The sequence below is a fragment of the Schistocerca piceifrons genome, unplaced genomic scaffold (genome assembly GCF_021461385.2).
Source record: "Schistocerca piceifrons isolate TAMUIC-IGC-003096 unplaced genomic scaffold, iqSchPice1.1 HiC_scaffold_1870, whole genome shotgun sequence".
Classification (NCBI taxonomy): Eukaryota; Metazoa; Arthropoda; class Insecta; order Orthoptera; family Acrididae; genus Schistocerca; species Schistocerca piceifrons.
This window is the reverse complement of record NW_025727757.1, coordinates 815,701-828,549: the sequence shown is the minus strand read 5'-3', so window position 1 is coordinate 828,549 and position 12,849 is coordinate 815,701. Positions and strand designations below refer to the sequence as shown.

The 12,849-nt window shown below is 41.4% G+C and overlaps 1 long non-coding RNA gene across 1 annotated transcript in view; it reads left to right on the top strand.

Annotated features, from left to right (window-relative positions):
- The first annotated feature begins 833 nt into the window (after positions 1-833).
- The window catches only part of LOC124741109, a 37,086-nt gene continuing 25,070 nt past the window's right edge, over positions 834-12,849 (top strand). The window contains exons 1-3 of the long non-coding RNA XR_007009917.1: positions 834-943; positions 11,884-12,053; positions 12,176-12,223. This is a non-coding gene — a long non-coding RNA (uncharacterized LOC124741109). The remainder of the gene's footprint in view (positions 944-11,883; positions 12,054-12,175; positions 12,224-12,849) is intronic.

The following is a 12,849-nucleotide window of genomic DNA, read 5'->3' as shown; positions in this document are numbered from 1 at the left end:
TTCATCGTAAAGTTCGTGGGTACCTGAACACAGAGCTGTTGCATTGATGGATTGGCCGTGCTACAGAAGGGGACAGCTGTCTCATGAAACAGCCTCTCTGATCACCACATCTCACTCCGTATGACTGTTTTCTGTGGGGACAGATTAAAGAACTTATGTATGTACCACCTCTACCACGTGATGTAGCAGAGCTCAGGGAGAGAATACGGGAAGCGACTTCCACAGTCGACGAAGCCATACTAGGACGGGTCACTCATGGTTCACATATCGAATGTCTGAAAAAAAAAAAACAAACAAACAAACTTTCAGAGTTTCTCTTCAAAATGCAATACGTATGACAGCTGTACTAAGTCTATTTCTTGTGCAATAAATAATTGAAAGTGTTCCCAGGCCTTATGTACACCCTGTATAGTCTTGTTCTACCAAATAGAACCTTCTACAGTATTTTACCAGTAAATAAATAGAATGTCATTAGTGGAAAATGTCTTTCGAGCCGCACTCGGTAATTAGATTTATGTCACAGTTTGCATTACACGTTATGAAGCGATACTACAACGTTATATGCATGACTTCTACTGTGATTAATGATCTTCCTGGTGTACGTATCTCAGAGGAGAGAACTGAAAGGTAATAAGATGAAAAGCTGATGGTAGGCAAGTTCGTGGCCACCACAGAGTCGAATCGGCAGAGACCGCGGGTTGATAATGCGCAGGAGAGCAGTCGCAGTAATCAGCAGTATGGCCTTGGCGTCTGTGGCGTGAGGTGCTGCCCGAACGCCGGACGTGGGAGAGGTTGTGGTGGGGGCGGGAGGACTGGGGCAAAGGCCGCGCAGCGCCCGAAGGAGGCGGGAGGCCGGCCCAGCCGTGGCCAGGGGAGGAGGATAAAACGCGGGAGGCGCGACCGACCGCCACTGCACTGGTTGCTGCGGCGCGGGACGTGTCTGGTGAGTGGCTATGTACTTCTGTCACCACTGTGCACTGTGCTGACCTCTCACTTCACTTGATTTAGTAGTCTCCTGTTCTGTGTCTTACACACTCTTAAAAGCGGTGTCTGTGCATCCGAAGGAACCTACAGAAATAACCGCCATCCTTTTCTCTTTTTGTTAACTTCTCGCCACAACCTGTAGGGCAACAGCTCTTGTGATGCATTCCCGTAATGGTTCATTTCTGCTATGCGCTTCTTACAGCACAGTTTAAATAATGGCATTACTAGGAATATTTAAAAAGAGACGAGGTGAATATTCCTGGATTCCAATCGAGAACAACTGCCAAGGTGAGAAACACAGAAGTAGATACTCTCGGTGTAACAAAGCAGCTTATATCACTTAATAAAGGCAACGCTTCTGGTCCAGTTTGTATTCCAACCAGGTTCCTTTCAGAGTGTTTTGATACGATAGCTCTATATTTACCTATTATATACAGACCCTCGCTCACAAAACATTCCGTGACTAAAGGCTGTGAAAGGGAAATAGGAGTAATCCAACTGAATTACTGCCCCATATCACCGACGTCGTTTTGCAATAGGGTTTTGGAACATATACTGTGTTCGAATATTATGAATTACCTCGAAGAAAACGATTTATTGACACATAGTCAGCATGGATTCAGGAGACACCGTTCTTGTGAAACACAACTAGCTCTTTATACTCATAAAGTAATGAGTGCTATCGACATGGGATGTCAAATTGATTCCGTAGTTTTAGATTTCCTGAAGGCTTTCGACACAGTCCGTCACAAGCGTCTTCTAAACAAACTGTGTGTCTAGGGAATATCGCCTCAGTTTTGTGACTGGATTCGGGATTTCCTGTCAGAAATCTCTTAGTTCGTAGCAACAGAGGTAAAGTCATCGAGTGAAACAGAAGTCAAATCCAGCGTTTCCCAAGGAAATGTTATAGGCCCTCTATTGTTCCTGATCTATATTAACGACGTAGGAGACAATCTGAGTAGCCCTCTTACATTGTTTGCAAATGATGCTTTCATTTCCTGTCTTATAAAATGATCAGATGACCAGAACGAATTGAAATATGATTTAGATAAGATGAATAAAAAATGGTGAAGTTATTCACACGAGTACTAATAGAAGTACTCTAAATTTCTATTACGCGATAAGTCACGCAACTCTTAAAGTTGTAAATTCAACAAAGTACTTAGGGATCACAATTACAATTACAAATAGGAACGATTTCATAGATAATGCTGTTGGCTAGAGCAAACCGAAGACTTCGATTCATGGGCAGAACACTTAGAAGGTTCAACAGGTCCACTAAACGGACTGTTTACACCACGCTTGTCCGCCATATTCTGGAGTACTGCTGTGCAATGTGAGATCCCCAGCAGGTGGGACTGACGGATGACATCGGAAAAGTTCAAGGAAGGGCGGTTGGTTTTGTATCATCGCGAAATAGGGAAGATAGTGCCACAAACATGATACGTAAATTGGAGTGGCAGTCATTAAATCAAAGGTGTTTTTCGTTGCGATGGGATCTTCTCATGAAATTTCAATCACCATTTTTCTCCTCCGATTGCAAAAACATTCTGTTGCCACCCACCTACATGGGGAGAAGTGATCATCACGATAAAATAAGAGAACTCAGGGCCTGTGTAGAACAATTTAAGTGCTCGGTCATCCCGCGCTCCCTTCGAGAATTGAATGGTAGAGAGACTGCTTGAAGGTGGTTCATTGAACCCTTTGCCAAGCACTTGATTGTGAATAACAGAGTATTAATGTATAGCGGTACACGCTGTATGTTTTTGGGACGGTTTCCTAAACGAATGTTATTTATGACGAAAGCTTGTCAGATCCGCAGCACGGAAGGAACAACAGAGACAAGATGGAACCATTCCATAAAAAGGCAGTATATCCCAGATGTTTTCATAAAATTTCTCCTAAACTAAGTAAGAAGATGCAGGAAATCTGGACGTTGAACTACGCTATACAGGCTAATTCAAAACACTGCGCATAGATTGAAGGAGCTGCTAGAGAAGTCGAAGTACAACAACATAGGAAGACGAACTTGCAGTGTTGGAAGTAAATCTGAACAAGTGAAAGCTTTCGGATGTTAAGAACACCAAAACAACGAATGTACACGCTTCTTAGGTTTAGCAAATATCTCGATTACTGAACAATCTCATACAGGACAGAAAGTGTAATAACCTGGGACTAGACAAAGCACACCATCCGAAGAATTTAGTGCGTTGCATTCGTAGAGTGTGCTATAATTTTCTATGGAGACGTTATCCCTGTACTGAATACGGAGATCACCATTAGGAACACCTTCTGTAATGTTTAATGCTGCTGAATAAAGAGTACATTATCTTCGATGGGCTTAAGGTGCGTTTGCATTGATTGTCGATGATGTTCCTGCCATTCCAGAGCTGCTACTAACTCAGTGTTGCTTTCAAGGCTGCAAGATGCTGTGAACTACATGTAGCCCTATTCAGCTATCATCAAACCATTTCTTGGTAGGGTGAGTTAGGATCCTTGACTTGCATGCTTCTGCCACCAGCAAACATTTCATTTTTTGTACTGCACTTTAGCGACACTGTAAAATGGCCTGCATTGGAATGAACAAGAGTGTCACCAGTACCTACCTTTTGGAACCTCAAATGTTGTGTCTCCTTCCACCTCCACCCACTTTGCGGTATGTATCATTACTGTGAAACCCCATATTTTCCGTTATGGAGGTTAGACGCCTAAGGAAGAGCGATGATATTAATGTCACAATTCGTTAGTTTACCAAGTAGAATTTTATGATTCACACAATTAAAGGCTTTTGGTATGTTAAGAAACGTACCAGCAGGATAATTTTTCTTAATTACCTCTGAAAACATTTAATTTGTGAGGTCTGGTACTGTTCTCTCAGTGGAGCGAACTTCACGAAAGCCAAACTGTGAGACGTTAACAAGTTCTGCTCAGTTAAACGAGTTGTTATTCTACAACAGCCACAACTTCAAATCACTGAAAGACCAGACTCTACTTGTTGCCCAGCGGTAATATCAAATGCAGGAATAAATCAGAACTGTGTTCTGTGAAACTGAAAAGGTGGAGTAGTACCTGCATAGCCATGCATACACATGGATCAAAATTAGCTTTTTGTGTGATTCCAGTTAGAACTTGACAGTCAGTAACAATATTATACTTATAGACATTTGACATGCATTTTTGTTCCTTAACTACTCATTATTTTCTATTTATATTTCTCTAAGAAAAAGAATGTATTTAACTTTAATTGTAATTTGTGTTCTAGCAAACCAATTAGAGAGAGAAAATTAAAAATCTCTACTGGTTAGTAGTTATTAATTTCGTATTCAATATCATAAATTTCCTTATCATAGCTGTGATATATCTTTACTTCACCTGGCATAGCACAGAGCGTATCATTCCTTACTATGGCACAGTATTCATTTTTTGTGGTAGAATCACTGAATTTAACATGGATAGCATTCTTGCCATAAACATCATCAATGACATTATATTGATCACAGACTAATGGCTGTGGTATTTCAGCAATATTGTCATCTAACTGTGGAAGTTTCCTTACTTGGTCTTTACCAATTCCCTTCAAAAAGTTCAAAACCTCTAGTTCATGTAGCAAAGCCCTCTTTGCCTGAGGACCATGTGGAACATCTGAAAAAATTATCAAAAATAACCACATAAAACAAAAGTTTTATGTTTGTTACATTCATCGGTACCACATCACCAAATAATGCATTATAAAGTTCAGTACTTGAAGTCGACACATGGAAACTTCATCAATAAAGATGAATTAATGTATGGCCATATTACTGTTTGATGTTGTATTGGGCACTGAATTTTCCAAAATTGTAATGGGTAATTGAAATGTGTTATACAAGGTTCTACCACTAGTTAGAGGAGTCTAGGTATGCTAATTAAGGCTGTTGTGGTGCAAGGAAGTTCAGAAAATTTAGTTTAGGAATAATTTCAATTTGTGTCAGCATTTTACTGCAACTTGCAAGAGCAGTGGGTAAAACACATTTGATCCAGTGTCTTAGTACTAAACATCAGAAATAACATGGTCAGCTATAAAATGCTATTCACAGTTAGCTCTTTTGTAAGGTTCACTGAATTGCAACTCTTCATGGGTTAGATCTCATATATCTATGTAAGGATATTCTGGTATTAAAGTCGGAACAGAAAACCGAAGTAACTGATATACCCAGTCGTGATCATCCACAATATAATTAATATCTAACTGTACTCTGCTGTAAGAAATTTCTTCATTGTATTCCTTTGAGCAATTTTTGCAAAGAAATATTCTTAATTAAGCCATTGCGCTAAAGCTTCTGCTGCTACATTCAGTGCTCAGATTACACCAAATAAATTATACGTTTGCTTTGGTGGTTTCTATTCCTTTGCTTCATTGAAACATTCACGCCATTCATTGTTATCTTAAGAACACCATGAGTGCGATGTGCTTCGGTAAATTATTTCAAACAACTCCATTATAAGTCATAACATCTTCAATTGATTTAGGATTAAAAACATGGAAAAGTTCTACTTACCCTGGAGATACTACACATATGCATGTAATAATTTTATGACCCCCCATGTCTTTCTCCTTCCATTTTTTTCTGTATCAACCTGAACATAGTACATAAGAATGTCAGTAAAACAGCAAACATTAACTGGTGAATCAGTTTCATTAAATGCAGGAAAATATGATAATCTTTTTTCACATTTTCTACTGCATTCCATTCATGTCCTACTCTCAAGTAAACAGTTTGTCCATGTGGCAAGCTGGCCGAAGTGGCTGTGCTGTTAAAGGCACTGCAGTCTGGAACCACAAGACCGCTACGGTCGCAGGTTCGAATCCTGCCTCGGGCATGGATGTTTGTGATGTCCTTAGGTTAGTTAGGTTTAACTAGTTCTAAGTTCTAGGGGACTAATGACCTCAGCAGTTGAGTCTCATAGTGCTCAGAGCCATTTGAACCATTTGAACCATGTGGCAAATGAATAGCAAGCATAATGACAGGGTGCTACAGGAAATGTAGTGGAAATTCACAAATACATCATGCCAATTCCGTTGATCTGACGTAACAGCAGTTCAAAAAATCACTCACCTCACCAATATGAATTTCTTCATTTCAATGCGTTCTTTCATTGCCTAATTCTATAGTGGAACTATCATACCCTTTATGTACATATTTATAAATATATTGAACTATATTACTGTTGTGTAAACTTCAGTATTCACATTGTAATCAAATTTAGCAAGTGAACATGGATTACATGGTATAATGTAACGAATTTCATGTGATTTCCCTCGAACATTAGTGCTAACACCAATATCACACTATCTGTGCAATGGATATACACTCCTGGAAATGGAAAAAAGAACACATTGACACCGGTGTGTCAGACCCACCATACTTGCTCCGGACACTGCGAGAGGGCTGTACAAGCAATGATCACACGCACGGCACAGCGGACACACCAGGAACCGCGGTGTGGGCCGTCGAATGGCGCTAGCTGCGCAGCATTTGTGCACCGCCGCCGTCAGTGTCAGCCAGTTTGCCGTGGCATACGGAGCTCCATCGCAGTCTTTAACACTGGTAGCATGCCGCGACAGCGTGGACGTGAACCGTATGTGCAGTTGACGGACTTTGAGCGAGGGCGTATAGTGGGCATGCGGGAGGCCGGGTGGACGTACCGCCGAATTGCTCAACACGTGGGGTGTGAGGTCTCCACAGTACATCGATGTTGTCGCCAGTGGTCGGCGGAAGGTGCACGTGCCCGTCGACCTGGGACCGGACCGCAGCGACGCACGGATGCACGCCAAGACCGTAGGATCCTACGCAGTGCCGTAGGGGACCGCACCGCCACTTCCCAGCAAATTAGGGACACCGTTGCTCCTGGGGTATCGGCGAGGACCATTCGCAACCGTCTCCATGAAGCTGGGCTACGGTCCCGCACACCGTTAGGCCGTCTTCCGCTCACGCCCCAACATCGTGCAGCCCGCCTCCAGTGGTGTCGCGACAGGCGTGAATGGAGGGACGAATGGAGACGTGTCGTCTTCAGCGATGAGAGTCGCTTCTGCCTTGGTGCCAATGATGGTCGTATGCGTGTTTGGCGCCGTGCAGGTGAGCGCCACAATCAGGACTGCATACGACCGAGGCACACAGGGCCAACACCCGGCATCATGGTGTGGGGAGCGATCTCCTACACTGGCCGTACACCACTGGTGATCGTCGAGGGGACACTGAATAGCGCACGGTACATCCAAACCGTCATCGAACCCATCGTTCTACCATTCCTAGACCGGCAAGGGAACTTGCTGTTCCAACAGGACAATGCACGTCCGCATGTATCCTGTGCCACCCAACGTGCTCTAGAAGGTGTAAGTCAACTACCTTGGCCAGCAAGATCTCCGGATCTGTCCCCCATTGAGCATGTTTGGGACTGGATGAAGCGTCGTCTCACGCGGTCTGCACGTCCAGCACGAACGCTGGTCCAGCTGAGGCGCCAGGTGGAAATGGCATGGCAAGCCGTTCCACAGGACTACATCCAGCATCTCTACGATCGTCTCCATGGGAGAATAGCAGCCTGCATTGCTGCGAAAGGTGGATATACACTGTACTAGCGCCGACATTGTGCATGCTCTGTTGCCTGTGTCTATGTGCCTGTGGTTCTGTCAGTGTGATCATGTGATGTATCTGACCCCAGGAATGTGTCAATAAAGTTTCCCCTTCCTGGGACAATGAATTCACGGTGTTCTTATTTCAATTTCCAGAAGTGTACTTTATCTGATTGTCAGGTGATATCACAGAAATATTTAGGAAACGTTTATCTCTCGTACTCATAGAACTTTTATTAAGTTGACCACATGGTCCACACACCATATGATTTGCAGCATGTTTGCATAGTTAATGGTGTGTTTGAATCTCTGGATTTTCTACATGTATAACTTTATCAATATTGGCAATGTCTATTATTTTATCGATTTCACATAAAGTGATTAAAATAGGGGCATGTGGCAACCATTTTTTTTTTAAATCAGTTGTGTAAATGATGGTCTGAACATTAGAGAAAATATGTTTTATTAGTATTGTATAAATTAGTTTTTTAATTTACCCTTAAATAATTTAACAACCAATTTTTTACAATAATTACCAGGTGGTTCAATGTTATTAATAATTTCTCAGCGTTTAGGATGGTAAATCTTTGCAGTAAATAACGAAAGTTTACCGAAATTTTGAAAAATGGACATTGCACCAAAACAGCTGTGATAGATATTACTTGGAGAACCATTAAATGAAAAAGGCAAAATAACCCTTCTTCCAGTATTTAGTGTCATCTGAGTTTAGCTACAAACGATCACATAAGTTATTATAAATTTCTAACGTTAACACAGACTTATTTTGTCTTATGAAAAGGAGTCTCCTACCTTCAATGTATACATACATATTAACAATTCACCGTAAATATTATTGTTGTGAGTGTTGTAAAAGGCAACATAGTAACTTTACTTCTAGACTGTCTCACAATGGATGTACTTGGGGTATTATGGAACTAGTTACTACACCACTCTGTGCCTCCATTACGAAATAACAGTGGGTATAGTAATGGATTCTATGACGCATCTAGAGCTGAGATGTTTTCGACTGTACAAGTGGTTTCCTTTTACAAAACACTCAGTATTTCTTTCGAACAGTGGCTCACAATCTACTATGGTAAAAATAGCTGCCACTTGCATCTGAATTGCATCATTTCAACTCTAGATGTCCCAATTTTTATTAATTGCAATATTTACATCCACTGTTTCACCCCCATATGAATGGAATTTCGATCAATCTCTTCTTAAGTGATACCTACAATATGAGATCCATACGCTATCCAAATTTCAGGTTTCTATCTTCAGTGGTTGGGACTGAGTGATGATGAGTCTGTGACTCAATCTGGCCCTATTTCACCCCCTTGTAGGTTAATATCCAAAATCAGTGACACACGTATCTTTCTGATTTCTAACTGAGAAATCAAATACAACTTTTCATAGATTTTCATAAACACTGCCATTCCTCTGTAGCCCTCCTTTCGGTTGAAGTTCCGAAAACAATAAAATGCTTTGTTTATTTCTAGCTGAGATTCGTAGATTCGTAGATTTATCGTGAAAAAATCTTCATAATGAAATATTTTTAAAACACTTCACCCAGTATATTTCCAAAAACAGTGGAACACTTATTCTTTTATAACTATGAAGTCAAATACCAATTTCCATAAATGTAACTTTAAAAATACTTTAGTAGTTCGTTAATAATGATTTATTTAAAGAAGTATTATCCCCACTATTTCATCACTATAGGGGTTAAATTTCAAAAATGGTGGAACACGTATTTCTTTATTTCTGTCTGAGACACCAAACACAAATTTTTGTATGTCTATTGCATTTCTTAGCCACATATATTAAAAAACATTTCATCCCCTATTCCAATCCTTAGGCGCGGAATTACGAAAAATTCCGTCTTATTTGAGGCCTACATTGTAGGATCAACACCTTCTCCGATTTTCAAGTTTCTATCTTTAGTGGTCTGGGCTTGGCGACTATGATCCCGTGACTCAGTCTGGCCATATATATATATATATATATATATATATATATATATATATATATATATATATATATATATATATGTGTGTGTGTGTGTGTGTGTGTGTGTGTGTGTGTGTGTGTGTGTGTGTGTGTGTATGGCCGGCCGCGGTGGTCTAGCGGTTCTGGCGCTGCAGTCCGGAACCGCGGGACTGCTACGGTCACAGGTTCGAATCCTGCCTCGGGCATGGGTGTGTGTGATGTCCTTAGGTTAGTTAGGTTTGAGTAGTTCTAAGTTCTAGGGGACTTATGACCTAAGATGTTGAGTCCCATAGTGCTCAGAGCCATTTGAACCATTTTTTTGTGTGTGTATGCTTGTGTAATATGTGATCAAAAGCATCTGGACACCAGGCTGAAAATCACTTACATGTTCGTGGCGTCCTCGATTGGTAATGCCAGGATTCATTATGATGTTGGCCCACCTTAACCTTGATGACAGCGCCCAATCTCGCAGGCATACATTCAGTCAGGTCCTGGAGAGTTTATTGTGCAATGTCAGCCCTTTCTTCACTTAGTGCTGCACTGAGGAGAGGTATCAATGTCGGTCGGTGAGGCCTGGCATCGAAGTCGGCGTTCCGAAATATCAAAAAGATGTTCTGTAGCATTCAGGTCAGGACTCTGTGCAGGCTAGTCCATTACAGGGATGTTACTGTCGTGCAACCACTCCGCCACAGGCCGTGCACTATGAACAGGTGCTCGATCGTGTTGACAGATGCAGTCGTCATCCCCAAAATGCTCTTGCACAGTGGGAACCAAGAAAGTGTTTAAAACATCACTGTAGGCCTATGCTGTGATAATGCCACGCTAAACAACGAGGGGTACAAGCCCCCTCCATAAAAAACACGACCACACCATAACACCCCCGCCTCCGAATTTTACTGTCAGCCCCACACACGCCGGCAGATGTCCACTGGGGGTTCGCCGTACCCACAACCTGTCATCGTATCGCCACATTGTATACCGCGATTCGTCACATCATTTATGGTTTTCTCAGTGTTCAATCTCGCAATGTTCACGCTTATTACACCAAGCGAGGCGTCGTTTGGCGTTTTTACTGGCGTGTTGGGCGGCTTATGAGCAGCCGCTCGACCGTGAAATCCAAGTTTCTTCACCTCTCGCCTACCTGTCATAGTACTTGCAATGGATCGTGATGCAGTTTGGAATTCCTTTGTGATGGTCTCGACGGATGTCTGCTTGTTACACATTACGAACCTCTTCAACTGTCAGCGGTCTGTCAGTCAACAAACGAGGTCGGCCTGTACGCTTTTGTGCTGTACATGTCCCTTCACATTTCCACTTCACTATCACATCGGAAACAGTGGATCTAGGGATGTTTAGGAGTGTGTAAATCCTGTGTACAGCTGTATGACAAAAATGACACCCAATCACCTGAAGACGTTCGAAGTCCGTTGAGTTGCGCGGAGCTAACCATTCTGCTCTCTCATGATGTCTAATAAGAGAGAGAGAGAGAGAGAGAGAGAGAGAGAGATTACTATCTATATGCTATGAGCTCACTTTGTCTCCTCGATTTATGTAGTATCTTCAGTCTCATGGTGCTGTGTTTAGGAGATTGCAACTGTCATATTCGAGTCAGCACTCAGTACTCGCTATTATGTTCCTTAGACCGTAGTTTCCGCTATCACCACGCTGGCCTGTCCTTGCCTGCCTAAGGCTCGTTCAGCTAGTTAAAGCCAACATAAAGGGCGCACACTCACACTCTCACCGTTCTCTCGCTTTGCACGAAACATCAGCTCTTAGTGTCATACACTACAATTTCTTTCGGAAATGCGAAGTTGACACTTATCTCCATACAATTAATATAGACAGCACTTTCTCCTAACTGGCCAGATGTAAACAGAATTACGATATCTTAGTGGGTTTAGAAATATTTAATGCAATTAAATGGTTCAAATGGCTCTGAGCACGATGGGAATTAACATCTGTGGTCATCAGTCCCCTAGAACTTAGAACTAGTTAAACCTAACTAACCTAAGGACATCACACACATCCATGCCCGAGGCAGGATTCGAACCTGCGACCGTAGCGGTCACGCGGTTCCAGACTGAAGCGCCTAGAACCGCACGGCCACACCGACCGTGCGATGCAATTAACTTAGCTGATTGAGCCAGTATATATATTTAACAGAACGAGGTGATATCAAGCTAGTAAGATGATGCTATCTGCCTTATATTGCAACGTCAATTTACACTAATTAATTCACCTTGTAGCTTGGAGGAAGAAGATTAGTTTTGTAATTATATTCATTTATAAAATTTCAGATTGTACAACTGTCTGAAAATTTTATGAAGATATTTTGAGGAAGAATTTCTTTACTTCGCCAAATAACTGTATCCTAGCATTATGTTCTGCAGAAGCTTCAGATGGCTTATCTACTTCTTTATGGCTGTAGTCTTAGCTACTGGCTACAGTGACCCAGATTCCATTACAGGTACGACTCTTACATTTTTTAACTGACGTAAGTATGGTATGATAATAAATAACAGTTTTATAATGCATAGTGAAGTACGTGTTCTATTTATCCATTGAGATTTGAATCCATTACTTTTTCAGAACCCAATCCTGAAGTCACAGAGTACATTTCAGGAAATGACAAACCAGGTAATAATTTTTTCATTAATCCTAGATACAATGAGAGGGGGTATATTAATTTATGTCGAATTCTGCTCTGTACTTCCATTTAAAATCCCTGACACTTTAGTTATCGGAATGGGAATTAAATTCAAGTTAGCAGCCTGGATTAGGTATCACTAGTTTCTCCCAGTGGTCAGGGTAAGTCGTTCCATGCATGTGCACAGATCGCACAGTATCCTGGTTTACTGAAGCAATACATGAATGCCGTACATTTGGTACTTGGTCGGACCCAAAGATCCAAAAATAACAACACTCACTTATGGCAGGTAAGAGGTTGGACGGGCCACTCGGAGCACCAGAGGCACCATGGGACATTTTAATTTCCAAGGTCTATACTTTTACAAATAAATTCATAAAACTTCAGAATTTTCCAAATCTATTAAAAACTATGGTAAGAATTGAGACAATTAACTATTAAATTTGTGTTTTTTCTAAACATGAAATTTAAAATGTGACTACTCACTTATTTTTTCATAAATTAAATAATTTGTAGTATTTCATACACCTGTAAGTATGGTTTGTATGCTGCACAAAACTGATTGAAGAATCTCTCTTGCTTAAAAGGAAAGTGTACCTATAGCAACAAACGCAGC